Here is a 20344-nt window from a genome sequence, read left to right as displayed (position 1 = left end):
TACCAGCTTTCAGGAATTCCTGAAACTCCTTGCAAAGGATTGTGATTAGTCTCCCTGCAACCCCTCTACACACACACACACACACACACACACACACACACACACACACACATTTATTTATTTATATGTTTATAGCCATGGAAATCAGTCATAACTTTTTCTTGGATTTCCAAAGGGGTGGCTTTTATTTATTTTATTTTAAATTATTTTATTTACTTTTAATTCTTTCTTTTAAAATTTATGACTTTTATTCTTTTTAATTTCTTTTTATTTATGACTTTTATTCATTTTAAATTCTTTCTTTTTCTTTCTTCTTCTGCTTCTTCTTCTTCTGGTTTTTTTTTTTGGGCGGGGGGGGGGGGGGCAATATATATTTTTAATTGAGCCCAGAGCCTCACATATGCTGGACCAGTGGTCTACCACAAAGCTACATCCTCAGCTCAGGATTTGTGATTTTTTGAAAAAGGCAAGCTACTCTGCTGTCTAATAGTATCCTTTTTAGGAGAAAATTTTACTGCTTTTCTCTCAGGTAGTAACAATCGAGAGGACTTCTAGATCCACCAATGGAAAAAAATCGCTACTAAAAGCTTTTGTGCAGCTTGGTAAATTTGTGATTCACAGTGCAGGAGAGAACTGTCTTGTTCCTCTGAAGTTAACTATGGCTATTAGTAATTTTGAAATAAGAGTTCCTGGTACAGCATGAATAAGACTATAGACTGATGGATAAACAAATGGCTCATTGTTCTAAAAAATAGTATGGAAAACGCTTTCTTTGCATCTGTCTGGGCTATAAGTTTGCTTTTGATTGACATTGTGATAGTAAACAATTTAAAGGAGAGAAATAGAGAGAAAACGTCGTCTTTCTGATATAGATGCTAACTACTATTAGAAGCTGAGAGTCTGACGGCAGTGTTTTTGAAATATGTAATTTCTCCATATCTTTTCATGCCACCATAAGCACTGGAAAAACATTTTTATTCTTGTCCTTATTTTAAAAATGTCAGTGGATTTAACATTCATAGTAAGGGCAAAAGGATTGCTGATCTGCTTTTTATGGTAGGTACACTGGTTTGATAATAATTCAGGGGACCTATAATTTCAATCATTGTTACACTGAACAATTTCACTTTTGGTGAAATTTTAGTGTGTGAAAACTCACAAGTGTCTATTGGAAATTCATTATAAAACATGAGGTGTTCATTGTCTTAGAAATTTGGGCTCAAAATTTTTGATATATTGGGTGGAATGAATTGTCGTAGTCCCATATCAGAAATCAGAAGTACCAGTATGCTTTTGTGGCTCCTTAAATTCAGTTAGTGTTTGAGTATTTGCAGATGATACGTTAAAAATCATTGTGGTCCAGTGGTTAAGCATCCCCGGGTTTAATCCTAGTACCAAAAAAAAAAAAAAAAAAAAAAAAAAAAAAAAAATCAATGGGGAGTCTTTTAAATAAGCATTGCCACATAGGTCCAAAAAAGTCCATTCCTCTTCTTCCTAGGAGTTGCCTAGACACTGGGCAAATCAGATTTCATAAATATAGCTTGATGTTATCCTTTTTCTACCCTGGAAAGATAAGATGAGAAACAGCATGTCCAATTCAATAGCAGATAAGAAAAGCACACTTTTTCTTTTCTGAGAGCTATGTAACCTTAGGGTCAGTTTGGATGTTTAGAGAATTTTTCTTTCTGAATTTTGTGGGCATTTTAAAGATAAATAGAGACCAATGAGTTTGTATCACACCAAAATGACCTACTTAAAATAGAAAAAAAAAAAAGGAACCGGTTCCATTAATCTGAGTCAGCAGGAGCTGAAAATCCTTTACACTACTCTTTTTCTTTTAATTTCCTCTCCTCAGCTTCTCAGATGACACTTCTCAGGGCAGAGGGTATAAACCTTACCAACTCGAATGCCCCTTCAAATGTACCCCGCAGATTCTCTGTGGAAACCTCTTGGGCTGTTCACTTCATGGTATTATCTGATAAGAAAAGACTTCAGTCTGGAAGTCAACTTTCACTCAAACTCCCCCCAGTCCCAGCCAGTCTTGAGGGGGTCCTAACAGCAGCAGATCTTCCCCCTCTGCCCTCGTGGCACTCTCTAGAATAGGCTGCCTCTGTTCCCTGGATCCACGAGGCCAAAGCCAGGCTTTACTGTGCTCTGGGACTCAATTGCCACTTGGCTTTTGCTGATCTTCAGGCATCAAGATTTTGTGACCTTCCTAGTCTCAAGTATGTGCATCACCACGTCATTCTCTGCTTCACTTTAGCTGTTCTTTTCTCATAGAACCCAGAGAGCATTGCAGAATGTCAGAGTTTAGAAATGTCTTCACAATGCTGAGTAATCTGACTTTCAAGGACTTAACTTTCTTCCTTTCATGTCTTAATTTTTTTCAATAATTTTTGCTATTGTCTCTGCTTTTCTCCAGGTTTTGTATGGTCAGTTTGAGAATAACACATAGTATTCCCTTTCTAAGAAACTGCAAATTGCAACAGATACTGAACGTACTGTCTATTAACTCTAACTATTTTCTCTGGGCAGGAGGTGGTATTTGTGCTTACATACGTGTCTATGTGTGCACACATGAGCAGTCCGTGAAAAGTTCTAGAATTTTGCACATTCCATACATTACCATAAAATTCCATACATTACCATAAAATTCTAGTTCCTCTGAACACTTTTATTTATTTTTCTATGTACTTTTAAAATAAAAAAATTCATTTTAAAATGTGGCATTCTTAGGCATAGTCTTACCTCCTTAGAGCACTTTGTTCTTAGAAAGCCTATGCTAACTTACTTATATACATTACAAAATTGACAATATTATGAAATCATGTTATCAGTCATGATGTTCTGAATAGATTTCAGAATCTTTGTCACACCATACTTTTTTTTTTTTTTTTTCTAACATTATTCTCAATGTGACTAGAACTATGTACAGTTTTATATGGGAGCTGGTTACCTCCACAAGTAGCTGGGACTCGGGTGGGACAGAAACCTTGTACTTACTGACCTGGGTCTCTGTGTTAATCTGACTAAATTTAAAGCAGCAGATTCAAGAATAGGAGTATCAAGAGTGATTCAGAATCCATTCAGAAATATTAAAATTCTACATAAAATTGAAAACTTATTCTTAAAATATCTTGAGATAGGAAATCCCATCAAGTATAATTTTCTCACTATTCAGGCCAGAAATAATTTACTCATAATAATTTGCTCAATCTGTGAAGGACCTTTCGAATGATGCCTGAAAAATTTCTGCATGAACTTCATGGACTTATTCTCTGGTCCACTCACATCTGAAATTTTGTTCGTGATGTTTGGAATCAAACAGACAAAATGCATTGGTATTATAAAAAGGAAGTGAGCCATTAATCTGGAATCTTCAGTAAACCACATGAAGAGCGATTGGGCGGATCATCTGCCCTTCCCCAAGATTTTGCAGGATATGATGCGCCCTGAAGAACCAAAGAGGAGCAATCATTCTAGTATTTATCAATTGAAATTTTGAAGAATTTAAATGAAAACCTCAGTAATCTTGCAAACTGATTTATTATTAAACCACTATGATTTTATACTTTATAAACATAAGCACACATACTTAAATTATTTTTAATCAGAAAATAGAAGTCTTTTTAATCAGTAAATGGACAGTATTTATTATACCTCAAGTATTATTCTATTCCTTTCTTGGATAGCCAGAAGTAAGCTGATCAAAGAAAAGGGCACTACATTATAAAATGATACATTTTAATATCTGTTTGATAGAAAAAAAGCTATGTTGTAAGCAGTAGGGAAAAATGAATGGTTTTGTCTTTGAAGCAAAAATTGCAGAAGTGATTCTCTTACCCTTAGCAAACTGATTTTTTTCTGCATCATAAAGTATCACTCTGGGGGGCTACTCTCTCCTTCTTAATCTAAGAGGATTTTTGTGGGTATGAGATACGAAATTATAACTGTTTATTACTCTTTGAAAATTTGTTTTTACTGAAAACTCTTTTAATGAAAGCTTTCTAATAGTTAATCTCATTTCAATGATAATCTGTAAAAGTACTTAACATATCAATCTGCTGTGACTATTTCCTCCCACTCAACATGGGAACTTTTTGGGCAGTACGCACAACCATAGGAATAAAAAGAGCTAAGGAAATTCTTTTTGTTCATTTGTTGACTGTGACCCTAGTGTCTGTCTGTTCCCTTTGCTACTTCTTCAATGTAGTTGGCAACTACTGAAGATAGCAAATTATCCTCCAACAACAAGTGGGTCATTTCCATAATTTCAGAAGTGTCCTTTAGAGCAGTTATTTTATGGTAACAAAGTTTTGTGGAAATCCTTGTTGGACTTTGGAGTTAGAGCTCAGTTGAACATCTGTCTTAGTATAAAAAATAAATTTTTTTATTTATAAAATTTTTTTTAGCTGTCAATGTGTAAGGCCCCCCAAAAGGAAACCCCAACTCTGTCCCATGGATGGACGGCAACCCCAATCAACCGCAGGAGGCGTCACTTGATGCAAACCGCAAGAGGTGTTTATTCCAGCGCGCTGGGACCCAACTCCAGGAGTCGAGTCCCTAGCAGAAAATCTCGTAGGTTTATAAAGGCAGAAAACACACATCGGGAGGGGTCACACATGAAAGGGAAAAGGGGAACAAAGCTGCCGGGAAATTTCAAAGGGGGTCTGGGTTTGCTGACAACATGTTTCACAATGTTTTACAACAGGGTGTAGATTCTGGTCAATAGTTTCTGGTAATCCTACTGTTTGAGCACTACCTGGCTATCAGGCTCAATTTACTCTTTTACTCTCTGTTTGGGGCTGTTTCCTGGAACAGCTTTAAGGGCTTTGTTCCCATTACTGGGAGGGAAACCTTAGGGAGTTGAGATAAAACAGACAGCTTAAAAAAATGTTCATTCTTTCAAATGGACATTTATTATTTGTATTTATATGCGGTGCTGAGAATTGAACCTAGTACCTCACACGTGCTAGGCAAGCACTCTACCACTGAGCCACAACTACTGCCCCTTAGCATTTATTTTGACTGTTGCAGGCTTCACTTCAAATTGAGGAAGTTAATGTCTGTTTCAGAGGATTGTTGAAAATATCTACTAAATATTTATGTTATATAAAACACCTGGCTTGGTATCTGAGCAAGAAGACTTGTCAAAGAGTGCTGAGAATATTTTCACAATGTGACCCTGCTGTGCTTGTCTCTTGCTGAATGGGTGTGTGAGATGGTGGGGGTTGTTCTTTAAGCTGTGAGTCCTTTAGATTTGTGTTGCAGCTTTTGAGATGGTAAAATGTAAGTCAGCCAAAATAACAAACAGAGCATCTTAGAGTAACTCACCAAGGAAACCTCAAACTCAGGGTATGGCCAATGCTTTCCTCTTAGAACCTTCCATGCTTAGGTATTATATCTCCTTGCCAGATCTGCCACAGCAAATTACCTCAGATTAGAACAATAGAATTTATTATCTCACAGTTCTGGGGTCCATAAGTCTAAGATGGAGGTGTCATTGTGCTGGTTTCCTCAGCGGGCTCACTCCTTTGCTTGAAGATGGTGGCCTTCTCTTTATCAGCACAGGGCCTTCCCTGTGAAGTGAGCCTGTGCTCTATTGAGTTAGGACTCACTTCGATGACCTCATTTTAACTAATTTGCTCTTTAAAGACCCTATTTCCCATTTGAAAAAACAAAATTTTTTACAAACTTTAAGATTTAATTGACTTTTATTAGCGATTCATGAAAGGGTCAGCACCTCATCTAAAGACTTAGAAAAGGTGTTCCACTGGGCATGGCAGAACAGTTGGTTTTTTAAAGTAATTTGAGCAATTTTTGGGAACGGAATAAGAAAAAAAAAAAAAAAAAAAAAAGCAGATTGGTCATACAGTACTCTAGGTTATTTTTCTTGAAAAGGTGAAAGCAAAGGAGACTTTGTTATCATGCCAGTTCAGCTTGACTGGGTTGCTGTGGATCTCCTGATTTTAGGAAAAATGGGTCTGCTTGGGAATTTTCCTGCCTCCTTAAAATTAGTTTGATTCCATGGCTCACACCTATTTAACATTCTGAATGCAGTCACATTTTGAGATACTATTGGTTAGGACTTCACCATATAGAATTTGGAGGCACAAAGTTCATCCCATAATAGGTATCTTTTCTTTTCTTTTTATAAGCAATATTGGGGATTAAACCCAGTGGCAGTCTATCATGAGCCACATTTCCAGTCCTCTTTTTTTCTTTTTTTTATTTTATTTTCAGACAGGGTCTTGCTAAGTTGCTGAGGCTGGCCTCAAATTTGTGATCTTCTTGTCTCAGTCTCCCAGGTAGCTGGGATTATAGGCATGGGCCACCACACCTGGCCATTACAAGTATCTTAAAAAAAATAAATAAATAAATAAATAAAAAATAATAAAAAAAATAAAACCACAAGCAAACAACTTTATCTAGAAGGTCGGGCTAGGGCAAGGTACTCACTCCTTATCAGCCAGGTTAGGGAACATTTAATCATTAATGTGGTTTTGGGAATGTTCATGTTTTGCCTGGGTTCAGAAAAACACAGTGATCTTGTTTTTGTCTTGATTAATCACAATTACAGAATGTCCTTTCCTGATGTTGATTGTTTTACAATTGTTTATGTTCTGCAGGGATACACCAAGTCCTATCTATGAGTTCCAAACCAGCTCCTACCTAGAGAGCAAGGCACTGTTTTTTTAAATTTTTCTCATTATCTTTAAAAAATAAAGGGGAGAGCTGAACTATAACCCTGATTCATATTGCTATCCTTATCAGTTTAAAACTAAGTACTTTTGTCCAATAGAATGTAGAAAGTTTTCCCAATAGGCTGCCACCTAATAATTATAAATATTATTTCTTAAGGAAGATAAGTGGATAAACAAGAAACTGAAACAAAAACTGCAATGCTAAACTGCATCACAAGATTCTTGCATAAATTTAGTCATCATGTAGACCTTCATTAAATAAAAGATAGAATGAAGACTTGTGTGTGGCCACACAGCAGCATGGAAAAGGCTGAGGATGTTCTGGTAAAGTGAGGACTAGCACAGGATGCCACCAGAATGGTGACGGGGTGGAAGTCAGGGATGTGTGGGAACCTTGACTTTCCTACTAATATTTGGCGTACTTAGCTTCTGTGAGTGTCTGACTTCTCATCTCTGAACCAGACATCATATTAATCATTTAAAGGTCTATTTGAGGAACAATGGGGAAAATTCACATAAAGGACTGAATTTAGCTCACAACCTCACACATAATAAATGCATAATACTAGGAATCAATGAACCACATCCTCTGCCCTTATTTATATTTTGAAGCAGGGTCTTGCTAAGCTATTTAGGGCCTTTCTAAGTTGCTGAGGCTGGTTTTGAATTCATGATCCTCCTGCCTCAGCCTCCAGAGCCACTGGGATTACCACTGTGCCTGACTAGGGATTTTGGTTTTTAACTTGTCATTTCTTCTAAGATGAAGTAGGTGGCCTGTTCCTTCACTTCATAGACATTTCTGCTGTAATATCATCAGCTTAGAACGGCCCGGCTTGACACCCTAGTTCAAGTACCACCTTCCCTCTCCAGCTTCTCTCTCTTTGGTCTGTATGAACTTTCTTCAGAGCACACATCACACACTGCAATTATTATGTTACACTGCTTACTGGTTTATTGTTGAACTTGTTTGAATGAGTATCATCTCAGAGAACGCTGTCTGAATCTCTGGCATCCAACAGGCCTAATACACTGCAGGCATTCAGTCATCAAATGCTACTGTCTTTCTTGCATAGTTTTTCTTTGGTTGGGACTTGTGATGTCTTCTCACCTGTAATCTGAAGGTGCTGGATTAGCCATTTATTATGTTTCGTTCTAATTTGAATATTAAAATTTCTAGAGCATAAAGTCAGGTATGGTGGTTCATACCTGTGATCCTAGCAACTCTACAGGCAGGACAATCATATGAGCCTAGGAGTTTGAGGCCAGCCTGGGCAACATTGTTGGGATCTCATTAAAAAAAAAAAAAATCTAGAGAATATACATGTATACATGTGATGCATGTGACAATTTAGAATTTATAAACTGCCAGTTAATTTCTATATCCCTGAAAGTCAATATTTCCAATGGCCATATAGTGGGGAAAAAAAAAGCATGTTATAAATTTGTAAGAAAATAGCAAAATTAACAAAGGACAGATTAATAAAAGACAAAAATAGAACAAAAACCAAAAATAGAAAATTCCAGATGACTATCTAAATAATTGAAGAGTTAACTGGGCATGGTGATACATACCTATAATCCCAGCTACTCAAGAGGCTGAGGCAGGAGAATCCTGGGTTCAAGGCCAGCCTGGATAACATATAGAGAGCTTGTTTCAAAATAAAAAAAGTAATAATCATTGAAAACTTCAGTTTAGCAAAGAATCAAGTAAGCTCGGGTGAAAACAGTCTAATAAAAGGAACTGTAGAGAACTATTTGAAAAAAACTTAAAATAATTGAAAAATCTTGACTAATCTGCCTGTCCATCTCCTCCAAGGGATCTGCAAGTCAGGTTTCTCAATGAAAGCTGGCTTCTTAAATTTCTTCAAAGTTGAGTAAACAGGCAAGAGTTGTTTGGGGTCTCTTAATGTTAGCAGAGTATCAGGAGATCTGTTGGCTCACCCGACCTTCTGTATCACTGTATTAAAACTTTTGTTTTAATACATTTCTAAGTAACTATCTAAAGGTTCCACCACACTGGGAATAGTCCTGTCTCCTCTTTTTCTCTTTCCTATTTTTTCTGCTCTTGTCAATATTTGCTTTACTCACCTTATTTGTTAATAACCTTTAAACAATGTTCTAACTTTTTTGGAAAGAGTTGACTCTACTCCCTCCCCCCATTCTCTAGTTAATAACTTATTTTTATTAGCATCTCCAAGACCTTGAGGGTAAGTTGAAAGAGCAAATTTGATAAAGCTTCCTGAATTGTCTCTCGATTTTGCAGCAATGTTAACAAAGGAGGCTCATTTTGCCAGCTGCCCTGTGTGCCAAGCATTGATGTGAAGACTTCTGTAAAAGAGAGAGATTACCATGAAGTGGCCAAAGGTGGGGAGGAGTGAGTCCCAAGTCTTAAATCCACCTCCCCACAGATGGGGTTCGGGGGTATTAATGGGATAAAGAAATAGGGTGGGGGCTGGGGATATAGCTGAGTTGGTAAGGTGCTTGCTTCGCAAGCGTGAGGCCCTGGGTTCAATCCCCAGCACCGCAAAAAAAAAAAAAAAAAAAAAAAGAACAGTGGCCTGAGGCATGTGGGCAGGTGATTGGAGTAATAGCTGTTCTGTGCACAAGTGAAGGATGGTAGTTTTAACTGGTTACCTCCAGGTTCCTGAAAGACAACTTAGGTAGCCCTTACCACTGTGACCTATATGTCAAAGGTGATACCTATAGCAAAGCTAACGGGAGTGTACTACTTAGCTATATGACCTCTCTCTAAATTGGTGGTAAAGAAAGCAAAGCTAGAAGGTTTATTCAGGGTTTTCATCAATTTTAGCAGTATGGTTATTTAGGGTGTCTTTGTAAAATGGAGCACTCTTAACCATAGCTTTTACCATAACTTGGGTAGCAGGCATATCCAGTGGATCAATATCCCCATTACCATATGGCTTGCAAATGAAGCACACTAGTTGCTTCATTTGAAATGTTCCATTGGTATTTATGGGAGAAGATGAACAATTTTGCTTTTATAGGTAAACAGATTTTACAGTGGCTTTTATCCAGTGCACTAGCCTGGATGTAGTCTCAAAATAAATTCCTCATGTCTGGACAGATCAAGTATGTCCATCTCCGATTTTTCCATAGCAAGCTGTGGTGGGTACTGTATCAATCCACATGTGCTCTTCCACTCTGCAATATTTTAAACCAAGGATACTGCTCCTGAATGAATTATTCTGGCAATCTGTTTTAATACAGATTCCTCAGGAAACAAATGATACTGTCACCACCTTATTGGACCTGGGTAGAAGCCAATACTACAGCATCGGATTTTTACAGAAAGAAAAGGTTTATTGCCGACTCAAGTGGCAAGGGGTTCAGGAGCTAAAAGTCCAGGTCTGCTTGCCATTGATTGGTAGTAGGGGAATTTATAGGAAGAGAGAGAGGTAAAGCTCCTGATGGTTAAATGAGAAGGACAGGCATGTTTCTCTTGGAGAGAGTTAGTTTGTGCACAATGGATTTTTGAGCTTGTGATGTCATTGACCAATTGACCCAGTTTCTTTTGCTCATGTCCGTTCTTGAAATTCAGTTCCAAACTGGTAAAAACCATTGATGAAAGAAATAAAGGTTTTTCCTGGAAGACAAGTTGAGGATTTGTGTGTAGGTGTGTCCAGGCCTTAGCTGATTTCAGTACCCATCTGTAAAATAAAAAAACATACCTTCATACTATATCCCCTGGTTTTACTATTTTCTTGGTTTTGCCTGGTCACATGGGGGCCAGAGAGGTGTTTTCTATTGTCCCTGCAGACTTTTATCCCTTTCAGAGTAACTGAAATCTGAGCTTGGTCTAGCATCAATATCTGACATAGCACTTGATTTTATGTTCATTTTGGTTATTACTGATAACAATCATCAAAGCAATGGAGATTTTGCCTTTTTCTTGTTAGATTATATTTCCTTATGCATCACATAGACCAGGTCTGCAGGAGCTGGAGGCATACCTAAATTCCACTGGTAACTATTTACCTTTAGCATTTGATTGCAGTACAGTTGCTGCTCTATACCGTGATTGACCTGATGGCCACCCAGAATTCAAGAGGTTCCTGACCTCCACCTTTCATCCTTTCTCTTCAGGACCCTGTGTCTGAAGTCAAGGCTGTTCTAGTAAATCCCACTTCTCTGACAGCAACACAGATCACTTTTGTGACCAAAAATGTGTGTTTTCTCCCCCTCCATACTGACCGATTCTCTGACACCAGCTGATTGTCCTGCAGTTTAACACTGTTCTGACACAATCTACCTGGAGATAGAAATTCCAGGTTGTCACCTGTGTTTCTGACTGACCAGCTACAAATCAAAGATTCCTCTAACCTATTTTGTGTTTTGATGGTTTGTTAGGACAGCTCGCAGGACTCAAGAAAGCTGTTTACTTCTTAGATATCCAGATTATTACAAAGGATTCAGTTCAGCAACAGAAAGATGGAGGAGATGCATAGAAAAAGGCATGGTGGAAGGGTGCTGAGCCTCCTGCCCTGTCTGGGTATGCTATTGCCCCAGCACCCCCAAGAGTCCGCAACCTCGATCTTCAGAGAACTTCTGGGTTTAAGTTATCAGACTGCAAAATGTAATTTCACCTTCTCTTCTAGGAAGTCATCTCCAAAATAAGAATCAGAGCTAGAAAATGGAATTTTGGAGACTGGGGAGATAGCTCAGCTGGTAGAGTGCTTGTCTTGCAAGCACAAGGCCCTGAGTGTTGGGACTAATGACAGTTAACTAACTCAGGCTGACTCCTTACTCCCTGGCGAGTGAGCAAGATCAAGGCCTCAAAGGCGGTTTCAATAGTTAATGACAATGAATCGGACCACCGTCAGGGATTGGTTAACAATAGTTCCGCGAACATGATCAACTCGTGCTTGCCATATAGTCCTATGGGACTCTTGCCTGCGTGAACACCCCATGCCTTGCTGACCTTTAAGCTCTTTGGTTCCTGCCTAGCCCCCACCCTACATAAAAGCTGTGTGATTTCCTCAATAAACGACTTCCTGCTGTGACAGGTCTCCCTGACGCATCTGATTGTCCTCCGCACAGAGGGCTGGGAGCTGGCAGTCAATCGGCCTTACCTATCCCGGTCTGACCTTGTTGGGGAGTGTCCCCTTCCCTTGCCTCTGGTCGAGAAGAGCAAGGGGGCTTAAGACCCCAACACCTGAGTTCAATCCCCAGTACCACAAAAAAAAAAAAAAAAAATGGAATTTCACTTTTGATGACAACAAGGGATAGCTTAGCTTCAAATTATAAGAAATAAAGATAGAAATTGACTAAGTAGAGAATAAAAAGGTGACAGTCAATTTCTCAAAGGAAGATGATAATGATATAAAGGTTGCCCATGCACTTTGCAGGATTCTGAAAGAACTGAAGGCATCAGTTTCCAGGAAGATGGATGGTAAAGCAGGGGGCAGGGAGGGTGGGCTGTCTTCATGTGTCAAAAGAACACTGACTCAAAAGTCTGACGAATCCCTGTATTAGTTTTCTAAGACTGCCATGAAAGAATACCACAGACTGTGTATTTTTAATGATAGACATTTATTTTTTCATGGTTCTAAAATTCTGGAGTTCTACCCAAAGGTCAGCTGGTTTGGTTTTCCTGAGGCCTTTCTCTCAGGTTTGCAGATAGCTGCCATCTCCTTATCCTTACATGTCCTTTTCTCTATGTATGAGCAGTCCTACTGGATTACGGGCCACCCTTCTGACTTCATTTAACTTCACCTCTTTGAAGTTCCTATCTCTGAAAGCATTCATATTGGGAAAGACAGTAGAATGAATCAGACATTACTTTCCTATGTTCATATATGAATATATGACCAGTATAACTCCACATCATGTACAACCACAAGAATGAGAAGTTATACTCCATGTATGTGTGATATGTAAAAATACGCTCTACTGTCACGTATATCTAAAAAGAATAAATTTTTAAAAATAGTCATATTAGGGTAAAGACCTTAACACATGAATTTGAGGAGATACAAATTAGCCCATAAGAATGCTTTCTCACTCCTCAGATAATGTCTTGGGGAGGGGACACCTATAGATGGAGAAAGTTGAAATGAACAGGGAAAAGTGGTTCATATTGAAAGGTGAGGATCTCAGGTTATCTTGTTAGTCTGGGCCCTTGAAGGTCTACTCCCAGGCATAGGTGAGACTTGTCCTTCCTTTTCTGGAACTGCTACATAATACCTGGAGAGTGCCTTTTAAGAATCATGAGTAAGTGGAGTGATGGGGAGGTGTGCTAAAGAACTTATAGGCAGATCCTCTTGAAATCAGGGTGTGTTGGTCAGTAGTGAAGAAATCATACAATATTGTGAGCATTCTAGACATTATTAAGTGCTTTATTAAGGTTATTTTGCTTTCTAAGACATGCATACTTTCTGCAATCCTTGTAAACCTCTGCAGTATCCATGGTAACACCAGTGAGCATGTCTGTGAAGAGCTGTGAGCTTCTTGAAGGCAGGGCAGTATCTAATTCAATAACATTTTCTGAATCTGTTCTGTAACTGGTGCTAAACACATGAATCTTTTTGGATGCAAGTGGCTTTTTTTGGGGGGGGGCAGTAGGTATTATTACAATATTTACTAGATATATAATTTGGGATATTTCAAGAGCAATTTGGAAATTTTAGAGGTAACCAAACTGCTTTTAACCTTACCTTTTTATATATAACTTTATCTGTACACATGTGTACATATGTGTGCACATATATACACACTCCACACACACACAATTAGATTTTGGCATAAATCCTTTTATAGATAAGAAAGCAGAAATTTAATGACTGGCAGGACAAGAACTCTGATATTTTACTCCTTCATGCTGGCATAAATTTTAAATGCAAATCTTATATTTAATTAAGCATTAATTCTTAAATGCCTGCAAATTGAACTTAAGACTGCAGATCATGTTATTGACTGACACAAATAGAATTTTATTCAAAAGGCAGCAGTGGATAATTTCAATCAGATATTAAAAAGGTGAGTAAAAAATGTTTAAAAATCATCCATCCTCGACTTTAGCATTGGTGTCTAGAGAAGAAAGATATAAGGAATCTGTCAGAACAATAGCAACAAAGGTCTGAGGAGTTGTTTCCGTGTGGAAAAAATTATAATAGCTGTGGAGAAATCGCTAGAAATGTTGTACTCTAGGGTTTGAGAGGCTAAGATGAAGCAATACAAAATAAGCCTTTTTTTTTTTTTTTTTTTCTTTTTTAGGAAAAGACCTGAGTTGAAAATCAATGAGACAAAAAGTAGTACCAAGGGTGAGTTGTGTTTTGACTTCACAAGCCCACCTGCATTCAGATTTGGCCAGTCATGAGGTAAAGCAAACTTGTCTGTTCATACCTACTGGACATTTATCTCCACAATGAACTCATGAAATGATATAAAGTCAAGAATACTATGTATCAGGTCATTTCCAAATGTGGCTTTCTTTTTTTTTTTTTTTTTTTTTTTTTTTCTGGTGCTTCAGCTGTTTTTTTTTTTTTTTTTATTGTAAACAAATGGGATACATGTTGTTTCTCTGTTTGTACATGGCGTAAAGGCATACCATTTGTGTAATCATAAATTTACATAGAGTAATGTTGTTTGATTCATTCTGTTATTTTTTTCCCTTCCCCCCACCCCTCCCACCCCTCTTTACCCTCTATACAGTAGTTCCTTCCTCCATACTTGCCCCCCTCCCTAACCCTAACTCTAACCCTTCCCTCCCCCCCATTATGTGTCATCCTCCACTTATCAGCGATATCATTCGTCCTTTGGCTTTTTGAGATCGGCCTATCTCACTTAGCATGATATTCTCCAATTTCATCCATTTGCCTGCAAATATCATAATTTTATCATTCTTTATGGCTGAGTAATATTCCATTGTATATATATATACCACAGTTTCTTTATCCACTCATCAATTGAAGGGCATCTAGGTTGGTTCCACAGTCTGGCTATTGTGAATTGAGCAGCTATGAACATTGATGTGGCTGTATCTCTGTAGTATGCAGATTTTAAGTCCTTTGGGTATAGGCCAAGGAGTGGGATAGCTGGGTCAAATGGTGGTTCCATTCCAAGTTTTCTAAGGAATCTCCACACTGCTTTCCAGAATGGCTGCACTAATTTGCAGCCCCACCAGCAGTGTATGAGTGTACCTTTCTCCCCACATCCTCGCCAACACCTGTTGTTGCTCGTATTCTTGATAATCGCCATTCTAATTGGGGTCAGATGGAATCTTAGGGTGGTTTTGATTTGCATTTCTCTTATTACTAGAGATGTTGAACATTTTCCCATATGTTTGTTGATTGCTTGTAGATCTTCTTCTGTGAAGTGTCTATTCATTTCCTTAGCCCATTTGTTGACTGGACTATTTGAATTCTTGGAGTAGAGTTTTTTGAGTTCTTTATAGATTCTGGAGATTAGTGCTCTATCTGAAGTATGATTGGCAAAGATATTCTCCCACTCTGTAGGCTCTTTCTTTGCATTGCTGATAGTTTCCTTTGCTGAGAGAAAGCTTTTTAGTTTGAATCTATCCCAGTGGTTGATTCTAGCTTTTATTTCTTGTGCTATGGGAGTCCTGTTAAGGAAGTCTGGTCCTAGACCAACAAGGTGAAGATTTGGACCTACTTTTTCTTCTATAATCTGCAGGGTCTCTGGTCTGATTCCGAGGTCCTTAATCCATTTTGAGTTTAGTTTCGTGCATGGTGAGAGATATGGGTTTAGTTTCATTCTGTTGCATATGGATTTCCAATTCTCCCAGCACCATTTGTTGAAGAGGCTATCTTTTCTCCATTGCATATTTTTGGCCCCTTTGTCTAGTATGAGAAAATTGTATTTATTTGGGTTTGTGTCCGTGTCCTCTATTCCGTACCATTGATCTACCTTTCTATTTTGGTACCAATACCATGCCGTTTTTGTTACTATTGCTTTGTAGTAGAGTTGAAGATCTGGTATTGCAATACCCCCTGTTTCACTCTTCCTGCTAAGGATTGCTTTAGCTATTCTGGGTTTCTTATTCTTCCAGATGAATTTCATAATTGCTTGCTCTATTTCTGTAAGGTACGTCATTGGGATTTTAATTGGAATTGCATTGAATTTGTATAGCACTTTAGGTAGTATGGCCATTTTGACAATATTAATTCTTCCTATCCAAGAACATGGAAGATCTTTCCATCTTCTAAGGTGTTCTTTAATTTCTTTCTTTAGTGTTGTATAGTTCTCATTGTAGAGGTCTTTCACCTCTTTTGTGAGATTGATTCCCAAGTATTTTATTTTTTTCGAGGCTATTGGGAATGGGGTAGTTTTCCTAATTTCTCTTTCTGAAGATTCATCACTTATGTATAAAAATGCGTTGGATTTATGAGCATTGATCTTGTAACCTGCTACTTTACTGAAATCACTTATGAGTTCTAAGAGTTTTCTGGTGGAATTTCCAGGTTCCTCTAAATATATAATAATGTCATCAGCGAACAGGGATAGTTTGAGTTCTTCTTTTCCAATTCGTATCCCTTTAATTTCTTTGGTTTGTCTAATTGCTCTGGCCAGAGTCTCAAGAACGATGTTGAATAGAAGTGGTGAAAGAGGGCATCCCTGCCTTGTTCCAGTTTTTAGGGGGAATGCTTTCAGTTTTTCACCATTTAGAATGATATTAGCCATGGGCTTAGCATAAATGGCCTTTACAATGTTAAGGAATGTTCCCACTATCCCTATTTTTTCTAGTGTTTTGAGCATGAAGGGATGCTGTATTTTATCAAATGCTTTTTCTGCATCTATTGAAATAATCATGTGATTCTTGACTTTAAGTCTATTGATATGGTGAATTACGTATATTGATTTCCTGATGTTGAACCAACCTTGCATCCCTGGGATGAAACCCACTTGATCATGGTGCACTATCTTTTTAATATGTTTTTGTATGCGATTTGCTAAAATTTTGTTGAGAATTTTTGCGTCGATGTTCATTAAGGATATTGGTCTGAAATTTTCTTTCCTTGATGAGTCTCTGTCTGGTTTAGGTATCAGTGTGATATTGGCTTCATAGAATGAGTTTGGGAGGGTTCCCTCCTCTTCTATTTTATGGAATACTTTGAGAAGTATTGGAATGAGCTCTTCCTTAAAGGTTTTGTAGAACTCGACTGAGAACCCATCTGGTCCCGGACTTTTCTTTGTTGGTAGGCTTTTGATCACTTCTTCTATTTCAGTACTTGAAATTGGTCTATTTAAATTGTTTATGTCCTCCTCATTCAGTTTAGGCAATTCATATGTCTCTAGAAACCTGTTGATGTCTTCGAAATTTTCTATTTTGTTGGAGTATAGATTTTCAAAATAGCTTCTAATTATGTTTTGTCTTTCAATCCTGTCTGTTGTGATATTTCCTTGTTCATTCCGAATTTTAGTGATTTGGGTTTTCTCTCGTCTTCTCTTTGTTAGTGTGGCTAAAGGTTTATCAATTTTGTTTATTTTTTCGAAGAACCAACTATTTATTTTGTCAATTTTTTGTATTGTTTCTTTTGTTTCAATTTCATTGATTTCAGCTCTGAGTTTAACTATTTCCTGTCTTCTACTACTTTTGGTGCTGTTCTGTTCTTCTTTTTCTAGGGCTTTGAGCTGTAGTGTTAGGTTGTTTATTTGTTGAGTTTTACTTCTTTTATTAAATGCGCTCCATGAAATAAATTTCCCTCTAAGTACTGCTTTCATAGTGTCCCAGAGATTTTGATATGATGTTTCTTTGTTCTCATTTACCTCTAAGAATTTTTAAATTTCCTTCCTAATATCTTCTGTTATCCATTCATCATATAATAGCATATTGTTTAATCTCCAGATGTTGGAATAGTTTCTGTGTTTTACTCTTTCATTTATTTCTAACTTCAATCCATTATGATCTGATAGAATACATGCTAGTGTCTCTATCTTCTTGTATTTGCTAACATTAGCTTTGTGGCATAATATATGGTCTATTTTAGAGAAGGATCCATGTGCTGCTGAGAAGAAAGTGTATTCACTCTTGGTTGGATGGTATATTCTATAAATGTCCGTTAAGTCTAAATTATTGATTGTGTTATTGAGATCTATGGTTTCTTTGTTCAATTTTTGTCTGGAAGATCTGTCCAGTGGTGAGAGCGGTGTGTTAAAATCACCTAGTATTATTGTGTTGTGGTCTATTTGGTTTCTGAAATTGAGAAGGATTTGTTTGACATACATAGATGAGCCACTGTTTGGGGCATAGATGTTTATGATTGTTATATCTTGCTGATTTATGCTTCCCTTAAGCAGTATGAAATGACCTTCTTTATCCCTTCTGACTAACTTTGGCTTGAAGTCCACATTATCGGAAATGAGGATGGATACTCCAGCTTTTTTGCTGAGTCCGTGTGCATGGTATGTTTTTCCCCATCCTTTCACCTTTAATCTATGGGTATCTTTTTCTATGAGGTGAGTCTCTTGCAGGCAACATATTGTTGGATCTTTCTTTTTAATCCAGTCTGCCAGTCTATGTCTTTTGATTGATGAATTCAGGCCATTAACATTCAGGGTTATTATAGAGAAATGATTTGGTTTCCCGGTCATTTGGTTCATTTTTAAAATTTTGTTTATTTATTTGTTTGACACAACTTGTTTCCTCCTTTATTTGACGATTCCTTTAGGATAATTCCTCCCTTTGCTGATTTGCTTCTTTGTTTTTCATCTCTTCCTCATGGAATATTTTGTGGAGAATGTTCTGTAATGCTGGCTTTCTTTTTGTAAATTCTTTTAGCTTTTGTTTATCATGGAAGGATTTTATTTCATCGTCAAATTTGAAGGTAAGTTTTGCTGGGTATAAGATTCTTGGTTGGCATCCATTTTCTTTCAGGGCTTGAAAAATGTTGTTCCAGGCCCTTCTAGCTTTTAGGGTCTGGATTGAAAAATCTGCTGATATGCGTATTGGTTTCCCCCTGAATGTAATTTGGTTCTTTTCTCTCACAGCCTTTAAAATTCTGTCTTTATTTTGTATGTTAGGTATTTTCATTATAATGTGCCTTGGTGTGGGTCTGTTGTAATTTTGTGTATTTGGAGTCCTATAAGCCTCTTGAACTTGATTTTCCATTTCATTCTTCAGATTTGGGAAATTTTCTGATATTACTTCATTGAATAGGTTGTTCATTCCTTTGGCTTGTTTCTCTAGACCTTCCTCAATCCCAATAATTCTTAAATTTGGCCTTTTCATGATATCCCAGAGTTCTTGTAGATTCTGTTCATGATTTCTTACCATCTTCTCTGTTTGTTCAACTTTGTTTTCAAGGTTAAATATTTTGTCTTCAATGTCTGAGGTTCTGTCTTCCAGGTGTTCTATCCTATTGGATATGCTTTCTATGGAGTTCTTAATTTGGTTTATTGTTTCCTTCATGTCAAGGATTTCTGTTTGTTTTTTTTTTCAATATCTCTAACTCTTTATTGAAATGATCTTTTGCTTCCTGTATTTGCTCTTTTAACTGTCGATTGGTGCGATCATTCAATGCTTGCATTTGCTCTTTCATCTCATCGTTTGCTTCTCTGATCATTTTAATTATGTACATTCTGAACTCCTTTTCTGTCATTTCTTCTGCCATGCTGTCATTGGGTTTTATTGATGTAACATCTAGATTTGTTTGCATCATTTTCTTTCCTTGTTTTCTCATATTGTTCAGGTATCAGTGGACCGCTGAGATATTGCAGATTTCCTCTGTTGATTTACAATGTCCCTGAAGATTTCTATATATATCCCCTCTTAGCCTTCAGTAGGCTGAAGTCTTGGAGGACGTTGATAATGCGGTGCTCCACAAGGAAGCTGCCTCTCTAGGAGTGGTGGCCTTCAGGTGGGGTATATTCCCTGCTAGTGGGCAGAGGTGCCTCCACTTGTTGACCAATGGTCATCCAAAGGGGACCTAGGCTGTGGGCTGAGGCAAGGCCTGTTTGGGCCAGTGTCTCTGGTTTTACCGTCCTTGTGGGGAAACCTCACCAGGCAGGGAAGACTCACCCAGTGGGGAGGTCTCGCTGGTCAGTTTCCTCCTAGAGGTTCCCCTCAATTTACAGCTACTGCCTGGGCTGGGCTGCCTTCCTCTGCAAAGTTTCCAGGGGCCCGGCCCTACCTCCTGGGCCTGGGAGCCTCACCCTTCGCAGATGAATCTCCTTAGGCTGCCCCTCCTCAGAGAATTTGCCCACAGGCCTGGAACCTTCGCTCCGCCCTAAGCCTGTCTCTGTGCGGCTCTTCCACCCAGAAGCCTCCTAGATCCTGGGACCCTGCTCTGCCCCTAATCGCCTGGCTGCGTGCCCCCTCTTCTGAGCAGCCACCTGTGGCCCCGAACAATCGCTCTGAGTCCCAGAGACCCGCCACAGGCCTCTTCCTCCAGACAGCCGCCCAGTATGCCGGTGCGGTCACTAGGAGTCCAAGAAACTCACTCCGTGCCTTCTCCTCCCACCAACTACCCGTAGCCCAGGGCAATCAATCACTCCGAGTCGAAGTGACCCTCCCCGTTCCTCCTCCTTCTCCAGATAACCCCCCGGGTGTTCAGGAGCAGTCCCTCTGAGTGGCTCTGAATCCACGTGACCCGCTGCACGGGTCCTCTGGGCACCGCCCGGAGCTCTGGTGCGGCCACTCAAGACCAAGCGTCCCACCACGC

The 20344-nt window shown here is 38.4% G+C and overlaps 1 long non-coding RNA gene across 2 annotated transcripts in view; it reads left to right on the top strand.

The window, feature by feature from the left end:
- Window positions 1-20344, top strand: part of LOC306642150 — a 110293-nt gene that overhangs the window by 18885 nt on the left and 71064 nt on the right. For both annotated transcript variants that reach the window (XR_013758402.1, XR_013758403.1), the window contains one exon: window positions 13938-14041. This is a non-coding gene — a long non-coding RNA (uncharacterized lncRNA). The remainder of the gene's footprint in view (window positions 1-13937; window positions 14042-20344) is intronic.

Source organism: Sciurus vulgaris (assembly GCF_902686455.1).
Source record: "Sciurus vulgaris genome assembly, chromosome: 12".
NCBI lineage: Eukaryota > Metazoa > Chordata > Mammalia > Rodentia > Sciuridae > Sciurus > Sciurus vulgaris.
Note: the sequence above shows the minus strand (reverse complement) of the source record. Positions and strands in the feature narration are given on the sequence as shown.